This window comes from Episyrphus balteatus, chromosome 4 (assembly GCF_945859705.1).
Source record: "Episyrphus balteatus chromosome 4, idEpiBalt1.1, whole genome shotgun sequence".
In the NCBI taxonomy this organism is placed as follows: Eukaryota; Metazoa; Arthropoda; class Insecta; order Diptera; family Syrphidae; genus Episyrphus; species Episyrphus balteatus.
The window spans coordinates 49,659,333-49,659,553 of record NC_079137.1 but is presented as its reverse complement, the minus strand read 5'-3'; positions in this window follow the sequence as shown (position 1 = coordinate 49,659,553).

Sequence of the window (221 nt, the reverse complement as noted above, 5' to 3'; positions counted from 1 at the left end):
ACAAAAATAAAAGAAACATGTTTTTATTGTAATTTATTTAAAAATAAAATAATTTTAACAAAATAATTTAATTTTATAAATAAGACGGTTCGAAGTAAAGTAAGTAAGTAATACAATTTTAAATAATCGATTTTTATTTTTAATCTATGTGAAGGAATCACTTAAACCCAAATATATACTTCACGATTCATAGCTAAAAAGTGATGAATAAATGAATAAGG